Source organism: Sphaerodactylus townsendi, linkage group LG10 (genome assembly GCF_021028975.2).
Source record: "Sphaerodactylus townsendi isolate TG3544 linkage group LG10, MPM_Stown_v2.3, whole genome shotgun sequence".
Taxonomy (NCBI): domain Eukaryota; kingdom Metazoa; phylum Chordata; class Lepidosauria; order Squamata; family Sphaerodactylidae; genus Sphaerodactylus; species Sphaerodactylus townsendi.
The window spans coordinates 74,835,806-74,849,436 of NC_059434.1; the positions used below are offsets into that span (position 1 = coordinate 74,835,806).

The 13,631-nt window shown below is 44.7% G+C and overlaps 1 protein-coding gene across 4 annotated transcripts in view; it reads right to left on the bottom strand.

The window, feature by feature from the left end:
• The window catches only part of HERC3 (HECT and RLD domain containing E3 ubiquitin protein ligase 3), a 61,959-nt gene extending 55,102 nt beyond the window's left edge, over nucleotides 1–6,857 (bottom strand). For 3 of the 4 annotated variants that reach the window (XR_007245660.1, XM_048510015.1, XM_048510017.1), the window contains exons 1-2: nucleotides 6,742–6,857; nucleotides 1,258–1,338 (exon numbers count right to left, since the gene is read on the bottom strand). The gene's annotated coding sequence lies outside the window, so the exon portion shown is untranslated. The remainder of the gene's footprint in view (nucleotides 1–1,257; nucleotides 1,339–6,741) is intronic. The other variant, XM_048510016.1, reaches the window with a different exon arrangement.
• Between the last annotated feature and the right edge of the window lie 6,774 nt (nucleotides 6,858–13,631).

Consider the following 13,631-nt stretch of genomic DNA (forward strand, 5'->3'; position numbering starts at 1 on the left):
GGATTTGAATGAATTTCTGAGAGCCATTTCCTGGTTTGACAAACTTATCACAGTTAAAACAAACAATACAGGTATGTGATGTCTCTACGAGAGAGATAACCAGATCCTTGAAACATCCTTTCTTAACAGCTGTCAAGACCAAAACAGGAAGAACTGAGTTGCTTTCAGCCCAGCCCTAAGCAAGCTTGTTCATAAAGCCCATTTATTTCAAAGGAATGTAGGATAGAAGCACAGTATGCTACCCAAAACACGCTGCACGGTCTACCCCATGCCCCAGTGCTCACCCAAATGTCCCAATATTATTGTGTGCATATTCCCCTCCTGCCAGCAGCAGCCATTGACAGCTTTAAAAAGGGCTTGGACAGATTTATGGAGGAGAAGTCGATCTATGGCTACCAATCTTGATCCTCTTTGATCTGAGATTGCAAATGCCTTTGCAGACCAGGTGCTCGGGAGCAGCAGCAGCAGCAGGCCATTGCTTTCACATCCTGCACGTGAGCTCCCAAAGGCACCTGGTGGGCCACTGCGAGTAGCAGAGTGCTGGACTAGATGGACTCTGGTCTGATCCAGCAGGCTAGTTCTTATGTTCTTATGTTCTTATGACAAGGAGCAAGAATAGGGAAGCTGTACCACACCTGACCCTGGAAGGGGCCTTAGTTGCACCCAGCAGGTTCCAAACAACCTTTACTTCTCGGTGGCAAAAAGTTTGGAAGAAAACACATCTCAATCTCCTTCATTGCCTTGCTTTTGCCACAACCCGTCACATCTATTCAGTGGTCCTCACCATGTGGCTCACAGAGAGTCACACTTGCAACCATCCTCAACCAAACAAGCCACATGATTGCTGAACGCCCTATGCCCCACCCCAACAAACAATAATATTAAATGGGCAATGATAACCAGATAGCTTTTTCATTCCACCTATTTATTTGTGGCATGCGTTTTACTTCTGGATACACTGTTGGAGGTGCAAAGAAAATCCCCCAAATTAGAATAAGTGCCAGAAGCGGCATGGGAAAGAGTCACAACAAGCTGTCTGCACAGAGCAAGCATGACTGTGCTAGGTGATTGCTTTTAATTGCATCTAATCAACTGCACAAAACAGAGCAATATACTGTGAACTTCCTGGTCAGGTCAGCTAAGGAATGGAAGAGATGGAAAGGCAGGGGAGAATAGCAGGAAGTAGGAGTGTGCCTGTCAAAAGAATAGTCTGAAGAATCCTGACAGAATGTTTGGGATATGTAGATGGGTGCCTACCGCATCTGTGAAGCTCCCTTCATTACATCAGGGATGGAGACGAATGAACATCCAGTCCCGTAGCAGAAGGCAGCTCCCAATCTGGTGGAAAAGGAAGAGACAGGTGAATTCTAACCTGGGGTGCCAGGTATGTCTGTCCAAGGTAGCAGGGCCATTATGGGGTAACAACATAGTAAGCAACAAACAGCAGGTTAAGGTAAACAGGGTGAGCAATCACTGCAATCAAATTATGCCCAAGGAGAAAAACCACACCAACCAAACGTAGCTCTGTTGCAGCGACCATTAAGTACACCTCTGTTGCCAAAACTAGGACTAATCAGCTGCAACCCTATGTACATTCCCTCTGCTGAAGTCAATGGGATTTATTTTCTAGCATATACGCTTAGGCTTCAAGCATTCCCCTATGCACGATTACATAATCGCTTAATGGTTCTACTTTTTCCCCGTGAAGATTTTATATTTTACAAACTGACAGTGTGAAGTACGTGGACGATTCCCTATACACAATGCGCGCAATGCTGTTCCAATTGATGCTACGGCTGGGGCATCAATAAATTATTTAGTAATGGGGCTTTCTGAGAATGCTGCTCTTATCTTTGGCACGAAGCATTCGTACATAAGCAACGTGCAACGGAGGAGGGGGATTAATAGAGGAATTTTTTCCTGAAATTTCATTCTAACAGCCAGAACAAGGCCACAGTTTGGTGAGACATAGGCCCCTTCCACACATGCAGAATAATGCACTTTCAATCCACTTTGCAGCTGTGTGGAATTGCAATTCCACTTGGAAACATTTGTGAAAGTAGACTGAAAGTGCATTATTCTGCATGTGCAGAAGGGGCCTTAGTTATGGTAGAGCGAACGATTTGCTTGTAGAAGGGTCCCAGGCTCACAATCACTGATACTGCAGCTAAAGACTCTCAGGCAGCAGGTAATAAGAAAGGATTTCAGTTGTTTTTGTTTGCCTTCTAAAAAGTTCTAATAAAATCACACCAAAATGAGAAAGGATGATTTCTCTGCCTAAGACCACAGAGAACTGATGCTATCTAGTCAAGACAATCCTGCATGCAGTGTGGTGGTTAGAGTTTCAGACCAGGCTCAAATTCCTATTCTTCCCTGGAAGGTTGCTGGGTGACCTTGGGCAGGACACACACTCTTACCCTAATCTACCTCACAGGGCTGTCGTGATGATAAAATGAATGAGAACAGAACAATGTAAGTTGGTTTGGGTCTTCACTGTGAAGGAAGATGGGAAATAAACCTAAACAGTGCAAAATACAAACACAGTAAGCCTCCACCTGAAACAACTAGTCAAAACAACTAGTCAAAACTTCAAGAATAAAAGAACAGGGGAGGAGGGAGTCAATTCAAATGTAGGCATAAGACAAAATAAAAATCTTGTGGACCGTGTTGTATAATGGTTGGAGTGTTGAACTAGACCAGTGATCGCTAACCTTTTCGAGACCGAGTGCCCAAATTGCAACCCAAAACCCACTTATTTATCGCAAAGTGCCAACACAGCAATTTAACCTGAATACTGAGGTTTTAGTTTAGAAAATATGGTTGGCTCCAAGGTGCGCGTTACTTGGGAGTAAGCTTGATGAAGCAACCGTGCAACGCTTCAAATGGGTGAATCACAACCCTAGGAGGGTTTACTCAGAAGCAAGGCCCATTGCCAGCAACCGAGCTTACTCCCAGGTAAAGGATCGTGCCCAGGCTAGCCTAAATATGTGTGTGGGGGGGTGATTTTCCGCCCCCCCCACATGATGAACTCTGTGCACGTGTGCCCACAGAAAGGGCTCTGAGTGCCACCTCCGGCACCCGTGCCATAGGTTCGCCATCACTGAACTAGACTCTGGGAGACTGCATGAAAATCCCCTTTCTTTGATGAATTTCCTTTGGTGGCAGAATAATGCATTTTCAATCCACTTTCAATGTACTTTGCAGCTGGAGTTTACTGTGCAGAACAGTAATTGTTCAATTGCAAGCAACTGTGAAAGTGAATTGAAAGTGCATTATTCTGCATGTAAGGAAGGGGCCCAAATCTCTCAACCTCAAAAATGTACTACACAGAAAGGGCTTAAAGACTAACATTTTTTTTATCCCAGACCATAAGCATTTGTAAACTAGAATCTACATTCTTCAGATATACTCAACAGATCCACACTAAACTGTCACTTTCGTAGAACTCAGGAGGGGGAGGAATCAAGATCAAGAGGCCTTGAAACACAAGAAACAGAGGCACACGCAAAATAATGCGTTTTCAAACCACTTTCACAACTGTTTGCAAGTGGATTTTGCCATTCCGCACAGCTTCAAAGAGCACTGAAAGCAGTTTGAAAGTGCATTATTTTGCATGTGCGGAATGAGCCAGAGTGAAATACCACCCAGTAAAATTCTAATCTAATCAAGAAAACCAGAGATTATTCACTAGTGCATACCAAATTCACATTAGGATGTAAAACCCATTGAATTTAGGGCTTTACTTTGAGGAAACATGCATAGGGCCCCTTCTGCACACGCAAAATAATGCGTTTTCAAACCACTTTCACAACTGTTTGAAAGTGGATTTTGCCATTCCGCACAGCTTCAAAGAGCACTGAAAGCAGTTTGAAAGTGCATTATTCTGCAAGTGCGGAATGAGCCTAGGATTGCAGCATATATATATTTTTAGGCAGGGAAAAAGGGCTTTGCAGAAAAGCAGGCCTGGTGGAAGGATTTCAAGAGAGAGAATGGAAACAGAAAGGATACTGTGGGCAAGCAATTCAGGAGTACGAGAGCAAGAAAAATGTACCATATTTCCTTAAAAAGAAAATGACCCCTAACTATGGCTGATTCCGCATGGGCCAAAAACAGCAGTGTGGAAATGGTGTGAAAATGGTGTAAAAGGGTTCAAAACGGTGTAAAAGGGTTTAAAACTGTTTTCACACCGTTTTCACACTGCTGTTTTTGGCCCGTGCGGAATCAGCCTAAGTGATGGTCAGAATTTTATGACTGTACGTTTACTTTGTATGGGAATGCACGATGACCTCATCTTTTTCAGGAAGGGGGGAGTCTTCCATATGTAAATACAAATAACAGAAAAAAGAACCAAAAAATTATCGCATATGAGAACATTGCAGGCAAAGCCTCGGAGTCTTAAAGCAGCCATATGTTAGTAATGTCAACATCCGCTGGGGCATGGAGACCTCTCCTGGAATACAGCTGATCTCCAATATCCCAGCCATACCAGGCCATATAGCTGAACAATACATCTCCCCCTCTTACAAAATCCAAGGCAGCACAGAGCTTACGCTCTCGCTCGCTTTAACGTTAGACCATCTGCCCTACTCTGTGCCCTACTCCCGACAGTACTATAAGCAGAAAGAGTCTGCCCTTGTGATCCAGGAACTACTGAATCAGTACAACATATCTTATTTTTCTGCTCATTCTACGCTGATATTCGGGCCAAGTTCTTAACCCCTATTCTTGCACTGAGAACCAACTCTTCTGTTGCCGCTTTGCCGTTCTTTGCATTAAATAGCCCTTCTGCAGATTTGTGCGAGAGGGTACTGAAAAAATCTATAACACGTATATTTTTCTAATTCTGTTTTCTGTTCTGTTTTACATTACTTGTTAGTGCTAACCATCCTGTCTCCTTGTAATGATTATGCTGGATTAACTTTTGATGCCAATAAAGGCCTGCGTGTGTATGTAACTGATCTCCAAAGGACAGAGATTCGCTCCCCTGCAGAAAAGGGCATTATAACCGGCTGAGCCTTCTCCCTTCCCCCAACCCCTCCCTTCCCACGCTACACCCTCCAAGTCTCCAATAATTTTCCAGCTCAGGATTGCAACCCTACGTTAGAGCGACAGATCCCACACCCCTTCTGGTCCAGCAGCAGTAGGGCCCAGGGGAAAGGTCAGAAGTAATGCTCGCACATCCATGCACACGCCAGCAATGGCACGTACACCCACACGCTCCAATGCCAGCCCTGGACAGCGGCATGTGCAGTCAGACACGTGGCTCTGCACCCGTCGGCTGATTTTTCTTCTTTTCCTTCCTTTCTTTTTTTTTCCCTTTTCAAGCCAGCTGGGAGGCCGCTGATCGCTTTAGATGCCTGAGCATCTCTCCCAGCCAGGCCAGGCCGAAGGATGGCACCTTTCAGAAGCCGGCAGGGAAGAAAAGGGGTCAAGATGCAGAAAACCACTGCAATATCTCTAGGGCTGCTTTCAAGCAGAAAATCCTGCCAGGATGGTAATTTTTGCTGCGTTTTCGCATCCTCCCAATATGCAGTTTGCAGGATGGAGAAAGGAGATGATGTGCTGAAAGGGCGTTTACAACCAAAAAGGTTACAGATCCTGGGGGGAAACTGTGGGGGGAGGGGGTTAGCCTTCAGTACTTATAAGGACACACCGGTCATATTCGCTGGCTCTGACCATCGGAAACGGCTCTCCAGGCCCTTTTCAGACTGGCAGAAAATGTAAAGTAGATGTGGATTAATGCTGAAGCTTTTTGATGTAGGTTTTTTCTTCCACACCTCCTGTACATTCTATGGAGAGATCTGTGCACCTGATACCCTTTCAAAGTTATCTCCACACAAACCCTAAAAACTGTCCCTTCACCCCACAGGGACGTTCCTGAAATAGCCATTGCACCAGCCAGCCTCTCCCTTCTGGGGAAGAGTCAGTTGCCTTCCCCCCCCTCCCCCCCAAGACAAGCCCAAGCTAAGGTCTGCAAAGTACCGAAGAAGCAAAATCCCGTGGGGAAGGAAGGCGCTCAGCGGCTTTCCAAAATCCCTCGCCCACTGGGCCATTAAGCCAGATCATGGAGCTTAGATCTGACTTGCAAAAATGGTCCGGAAAGAGCAAAGGGATTCCAGGGTGGTGATACAGGGGCCGGCAATGGCAAACCCCCTCTCAAGCCTCTGGCCTGGAAACCCCTAAACCGGCTGACGCTTGACGGCACCAGCCCTATGCAACGACGTCCCCAAGCAGACGCAGATACACCCCCGTACAGCAATGCCTTGGCTGCCTCCCCCCACCCCCCATGCAAATGCAGAATGACAGCTGGCAACTGCAAGCAAATGCAAGCGTGTTTGCGCACCAGCACCCCGAAATAAAAGCTCTCCTGGCTGCTTGCAAGGAAAGGGAGACATAACCGACCCCTTTTCCCTGCTAAATAGAAACAGTGCTCGTATTCCTCCCCCCTTCCCCCCTCCCCAAGTATCGAGAGCTGTCAGGCAGCGAAGCCTTAGCAGCAGAGTCGATACAGAAGCGGATCAATAATGCATGGGAAGATGCTCTGATCCGTCTTTTTAGTCTGCAGTCCTGGGCACGCACACAGCCAAGGAGAACTCAAAGACGGCTTACTCGCGAGTAAAAACGCAGAGGCTCGGGCTTGCACAGCGCCTGCCCACTCACCCCCCACTCAGCAAAAGAGGCAGGTCCCCCCCCCCCCCATCGCCGGTGCTCTGGATCTAGGGCGGTCGCAGAAATCCTCACCTGTCCCAGCTACTGCTCCCCGGGTGTTCCAGATGTGGATGCACCTCTGGCCCGGGTTCCTGCAGCCGGCGGCACAATAACAAGGAAGTTTGTCTTCCCAGCCAGGCGGTGACCCCTATCTACGTGATTGACGGGAACTCCCTTCCAATGGGAAGGCAAAAAGGTTTTCCGGCTGCGCCAATTGTCGCCTTCCAGAGGGTGACATGCAGAAGGGGGTGGGGCTGCTTGGAGGAGGAGGAGGAGGAGGAGGAGGCTGGTCTTTAACTGTTGACACGCCAAAGAGGTGCAAAATCATTGGTAACAAACAGTAAATGTGGGTTAAGAGTGTCCTTCCACACATGCAGAATAATGCACTTTCAATCCACTTTCACAATTGTTTGCAAGTGGATTTTGCTATTCCACACAGTAAAATCCAGCTGCAGAGTGCTTTTAAAGTGGATTGACAGTGCATTATTCTGCATGTGTGGAAGGGGCCACTTGGTGGTAGAGGAAAGCGTCACCAAGTCACAGGCCAGTGGCCACTTATGGTGGCCCCATAGGTTTTCAAAGCAATAGACATTCAGAGATGAGCTTGCCATTGACTGTCTCTATGGAGCAGCCCTGGGTTTCCTTGGTGAGCTTCCACCCAAATACCAACCAGAACTGGTCTTGCTTAGCAGCCCATCTCTGAGAAGATCTGGCTCACCTGGGCCATCCAGATTAGGGAATGTGCAAACTTTAGGATTACACAGAAATCACAACCAGGGCACAATTAACAGTGCTTGCCTCTTACGTAATCTCCCATGAAAACTCAGTTTAACCAACTTGCTAGCAATGAATTCCTCGCATCTCTTTGGTGCCTTGACAATTGAAGAACAGCCCTTTTCTCCCTACCAAGCAGAACTATTCCAAGCAATTTACTGCTGAATGATGAACAGGGCAAGACAGGGCCTGAATATGCCCGGCGCCAACCAGGTTGATAGATAAAAGCGGATGATGAACACATTGATGGTTTTATGAGTTGTTCTGCTGTAAACATTGCCGTGGCATGTTGTAGCAATTCATTTCCAGACGCGTGTAAAACGCTGATCGCCCTAAATCAACCAGCAGGCTCCAGTCCAGCCAAGCGTTTGGCAAGCAGTGCCAGAAACAGAAGCCGAATTCCTAGTGCTTGTAAACGAAATTACAGCGCCATCTTCATGGGAGCTCACATTCTGTTGTAAAATGGGCTTTCTGATGGAGTTATTTTGGATCAGCCCAGTTTGTGCTGAGTGCACCGAATAAAACAATCTGACAAAGAGGTCAATGCAAAGATAAAACTTACATTTAATAAGTTAGCTTCAGTTCACATTCTTGGTTCAGGTGAAAGATAGACAGAAAGCCCTCATCTCAAGAAACATACTTCCCTATACAAGAGGGCACCTAATGCGCCGTCATGTGCGTGCAAGGTATGAATTGCTTCTGTTGGAAGGACCCACAGTAGCAAGATGCCATCATGGCACATCCATGTGCTTAGAAATGAATGGCTACAGAGGGAGGAGGAGGAAGTTAGTTGCCAGTCCCCAGGCCCAGACAAAGGCCCTTTTGCACATGCAGACTAATGCACTTTCAATCCACTTTCACAATTGTTTGCAAGTGGATTTTGCTATTCCGCACAGTAAAATCCAGCTGCAAAGTGGATTGAAAGTGCATTAGTCTGCATGTGCAGAAGAGGCCAAAGAGAGAGCAATCCCCAAGAGATAACAATTTAGAAAGATGCAGCATCCCACAGTGTCCAGGCATGCAGAGTCGCTAATTCCAACACTTTCATCCACTTTTAATGTATTGCATAGGAACATTCCGAAGAGATGCACTGGTCACTGACTGGAATTCTTTGGAATAACTTTTGGGTCCTTTCGGAGGACAACTGTGTTGTCTGCAGTGGAAAAGTTAAAGTCACCTCAGAGACCAACAAGATTTGGGGGGGGGGGGGGATAAACTTTTGATAGTCAAAGCTCCCTTTCTCAGATAGGTACTTGCAACATAAGATTAAGAAGCCAATTGCTTGCCCAGTGATTGAAGAAGATGTAGCTCGTTTTGTTCTGTATTTTTACTTTAACATTAGGATCCAACAGACAAGCAACTAGCTTCTTAAAATGCAAACATTCAGTAAGGTGACCAGATTGTCACCTTTTTAAACCAGGACGGGGGCACGTATGCTGCCGCACTGCCTTCTGGGGCGCTCCCCTGTTTCCCACCCTGTGACAGGGCGGGAAAAGGGGAGCGCCCCAGAAGGCAAAATCGGGACAGTTAAAAAAAAACCAGGAAGCGGGACATATTGGTTTAAGGCGGGACTGTCCCGCCAAAAGCAGGACGTCTGGTCACCTTAGCATTCAGTGATCATAACATCATGGGTGATGGTCACAAAATCAACTTTGAAAATTCAAAATCTACTGTGTTGTTATGATTTGTACATATGGATCCATGTTATTTTATACGGAACACTTTTGTATAACAGTAAAGTTTTCATTGCACATATTATATTTGTTATTCACTTAGTTGGTTTAGGGTCCTTTGGTTTGCTGATTTTGTTATGCAGGTTTCTTAAGAGGAAAACCTGCTTCTTTTTTTCTTTCCTGTAACCTTCAAAGTAAGTATTATGCAGACAGTTCCCTGTGTGTTTTCAACACTGAATAAGGCTTCCATAATATTGGTTTTAAAAGATAAATCAATAGGTCAGTTTGTTTGAAATAAGTTCAGTGGGACTTCTCAGATTTCCATTGCTCAACAGCCCTAATTTACTGAAATTTAAAAAAATTGAAGATCAGTCTCTAGCTTGTATTTAAAAAAACACACCCAGAACTTAGCTTGACTCTAAGCATAGGCAAGGACTTATTTCTTAATATGCTTTGAACTGCATTACACTCATATAATACTAATCCACAGAGAAGTTTTGGTGTGCATTTCTACCTAAGTATAGAGTTTACCATTACTTTGTTTCACACTACAAAGGTTTCCACTACAAAGGCTTAATAGCAAAACTCAAGACTTTCCCAAAGCAATTTAAGAAGAAAGGAGATGCAGGCTTTTCAATTGCTTGCAAAGAGGAAATTCATACATGGGAAGAGGGTGAGTTTTCACGACCTATAAAATTTCTCAAGTTTTATCTCTCTCGTGCCACTACATCGCACCAAACTAGAAGGAAATAATCTTAACCTCTACATAGACCTGTAATCATTTAATCTCTCATAGGTTACTAGTGAAATCCCAGAAACGAACATCTTATTAGACACCCATAGTGCATACACAAACTCAGTTGTTCAGTTGCATAGATAAATTCCTCAGTGATTGTATTTTTGAATAGGAAAGAAGAAGGTATATAAACTATGACTCTAGAGCAAAACATAGCAGAATTTGGAACTAAATATGACTCTTTTAGGATATATTTGAGGAGTGGGGTGCTAGAAAAACTAGGATGTGAAGGGAATGTCGGGAAATTATTTTGATGGAATTAAACGGTTTCTTGGGGGTGCTGTATAGAAAGGGATATAATACAGGTGGGATGCTGATCGAATTGGACAGCCGAGGATAGCCAGATCTTGCCAGATCTCAAAAGCTAAGCAGAATAAACCCAGCTTAGTAGTTGGATGGAAGACCACCAAGGAAGTCCAGAGGTTGCTATGCAGAGGCAAGCAATGTCAAAATGACCTCTGAATGTCACTTGCCTTGAAAACCCTGCAGGATCATCATAAATTATCTATGACATGATGGCACACTCCATCACCAGGTGAGATGCTAGAACATCTGGAGTGCCAAAGGTTCGCCACCACTGTGCTAGAATAACCAGGATGTGAAGGGAATGGCAGGCAAAGATTTTTATGGCACTTAAGGGGTACTTGGAGATAATGTTCAAAAAGGGAAACGATAGAGGTGAACACTTACCCATTATCCAAGCCCCAGCTATGTGTGGATTTATACCAGGGCACTGAATCAATTGTGCAGAGTGGTGCTGTGTATGGTTGTTACTAATTATAAGACTTAAGAAGGGAGGCAAAACAGGGGGCAGGCAGATATGTGAGCACATGTGGCAGATTTGGAGCCCAAGGTCTTCCTTCCTGAGATTCTGGGGGCAGATCCGGTTCCAGATTTTGGGGGTTCCCAGGCAGAGAGTTCTCAGGGCCCGCCTCCACTCCTTTGCCCACCACCAGGCATTTATGCCATCCTCCCCCCACCCCAATCTGCTTGTGTCTCCTTTCCTTGTGTGCTCACAAGCATTCCCACTGTCCATATGTTCACAAATGCCGATTGCCTCTTTGCTTGCACCTATGCTCTCCTTGTGTATTTGTAAATAAAAGAAATATTGCAAAGTCACCATACACCTCTGCCATTCCCTGGGAACTGGCTGACTAAGATAGAGTCTACCTAAACAGCCCAAACAAGGTATGCAGGATCCCACCCACTCCTCAGGTCTCATCACAAGTTAGAGCAAGTCTCTGTCCTTTCTACGAATTAGGAGAGGGCTCTTGGGGTGTACAGGGTTTCTAACCCCTTTGAGACTGAGCTTTTGATGAGATGTGCATGTAAAACGCTGAAGTCGCAGCCGAATTCAAGGTGAGATAGAAGTTGAGGTGGTTTGTCGTTGCTTGACTCTGCATGTCAACCCTGGACTTCCTTGGCGGTCTCCCACCTAAGCAGTAACCAGGGCCAACCCTACTTAGCTTCTGAGATCTGGGATCAGGCCATTCAGATCTTATCCCCTATTGCAGAAGGCATCTTACAAAAATGACCACAGTCTTGACCCACAGCTTTGACAAATAAATATTTTCCACCTGCAGACTCTAAAAGGTGAATCCATATTCAGACACTTAGCAACATTTTTTCCTGCATATGATTGCCTAAGCATAGCGCCTAAGTGGCACTAAGATTAAAATATAATTACAGTCATTAGATGGCTTGAGGAGTTATTCTGTGTTGCACACACTGGAAAACAAGTATGTTTTCCTGCCATGAAACGAATTATTCTAGTTCGACCCTGCAGAAGTTTCAGACATTTGCAATTGACTGCAGGTGACAAATTACCACTTCCAATCTTCAATTTGCTCCATTGCAAAAAGGCATTTTTTTCTACTGCTGTCTGTTGTTTTTAGCATAGCTGACTTCTGGCCAGCCTGTGAGAATCATGGCTTTTGGCAATCTACCTTGCGAAAATGTATCAAAAAGAGTGATAGAAATGTTTGAATCGGTCATGAATTTTCCTTCGATCTTAATGTATAGCTTTCTAGTAGACATACTGTATAGGTTAGCTGACCTGCAGGATCATCTTTTGGGTAGGTTCTCAGCATGATTGGGAATTGAGGTAAGTGGGAGATGTAAAAAGTGGGGGTTTCTGTGTGAAAACTATTTACAGTCAGCCCTAGAGGCATTACACAAATTTCATAGAGGGAAATGCCACAGTATCTGGACCCTCAGTCTAAGCTTGTCAGATACATTGCTAGAGACAAAAGAAGAGGCCACTTTAAGAGAATCTCTACTGAGCAAGCTTCATGACTTCCGGAGACTGATGGACGACCCCTTTTATTGCTGACACTAACAGTAAAGTATTGAGTTACACAGAGTTCATTAATGATACATTAATAATAATGTAGGGTATTCTGTCAGGGAAAAGCTAGCAGTGGCACAGAAGCAAACAAACACAAATAGACAGTGGCAGCTAAAAGCAGGGCTCCCGGGAGTATCATATTATTTGTTAGGAGTTCTACAAATTTTTTTTACTAAGTTCTTAATAGCACAGGCCAAAGTAAAAGCTTGATTCCTTTACATTAGGAATTTGTTTCGTTAAAAAAAGAGGCAAGTAATTATTATTTTATGATGTTAATGTAGATTAATTTGAATCCTCCAAAAATAATAAGGGGAGAGATATCCTTCTGTCATCGTCATCTGTCTGATTAAATGTGTTGAAGAGATATGTCATATTCGACAAATTGCTACATCATCTCATCCAAAATGTCAAACAGCTCACAACATCATTTCCCCTTCCTCCACTTTATCCTCACATAAGCAGTAACTCTGTGAGGAATGTGAAGCAGAGAGAGAGCAACCAGCCCATGTTCATGTAGTGATAAAGTGGGGATTCGAACAGAAGTTTCCCTGATCCTAGGCCCTTCCACACATGCAGAATAATGCATTTTCAATCCACTTTGCAGCTGGATTTTACTGTACGGAATAGCAAACAATTGTGAAAGTGGATTGAAAATGCATTATTCTGCATGTGCGGAAAGGGCCATTGTCTGACACTGATTTCCCTGTGCCAGAGGTGTCCAACTCTGGCGTTTCAGATGTTCATGGACTACAATTCCCACCAGTCCCTATTGGCATGGCCAATTGACCATGTCAGCAGGGGCTGATGGGAAATGTAGTCCACAAACATCTGAAGCACCAGAGTTGGACACCTCTCCCTATGCCATGCTGGATTTCTGAGGAGAACTTTGAAGGGGACAATAGGACTGTGAAAGGATGCGAAAAATAAAGGGTTCAAATTCCCATAATGCAGTTTGATAACTAAGTTACCATTCTGAAGCCTATAAACTGTTCCTGAATGAGGGTCACGGTTTCCAGAGCATGGTGTACAATATAACATCTTGGGAGTGCAGAATTGCACAGGTACTGAAAGGAAGATGCAGGTTAAAGATAAGGATTGCAAACTTCAGGTGAGGCCTGGACATCTCCTGGTATTAAAACACCAGCAATCAGTTCCCCCAGAGAAAGACCAGCTTTTAAGCTCTGATCTCCCTAGGCTCCACTGCAAAATCTTCAGGAATTTCCCAATCTGGAGTCGGCAACCCGACTAAGGAAAGGCAAACTTTTCCTAATCCACTGAGGCAACGTTGATAGGCTGACATACAAGATGAACATTTTGAGATAAAACCTTCACG